A 278-nucleotide genomic window follows, 5' to 3' on the forward strand; every position below is an offset into this window, starting at 1 on the left:
CTCTCTGTGTGTGTGCACCTGGGCTTGCACTGTGATGATGATGAACTGTTTTTTGCAGTGGGAAAAGGGAAATAATAATAACAGATGAATTTATATTTATAATTGCGTATATATACACACATTTAGACTTGTACCCATAGTTGGTGTATTTCTATGTGTTTACTGTGTAAATTGGGCTAATGATTAATATCTTTTTGTTTGTTTGCATGTGGAGTGCTTGGGTCATTCTGTGCTTTTGCCCTCCACGGTTGTTGGTAATCTGTTTTCTGCAGAGCAAA

This window comes from Trypanosoma theileri (assembly GCF_002087225.1).
Source record: "Trypanosoma theileri isolate Edinburgh chromosome Unknown TM35_Tth_62_V1, whole genome shotgun sequence".
In the NCBI taxonomy this organism is placed as follows: domain Eukaryota; phylum Euglenozoa; class Kinetoplastea; order Trypanosomatida; family Trypanosomatidae; genus Trypanosoma; species Trypanosoma theileri.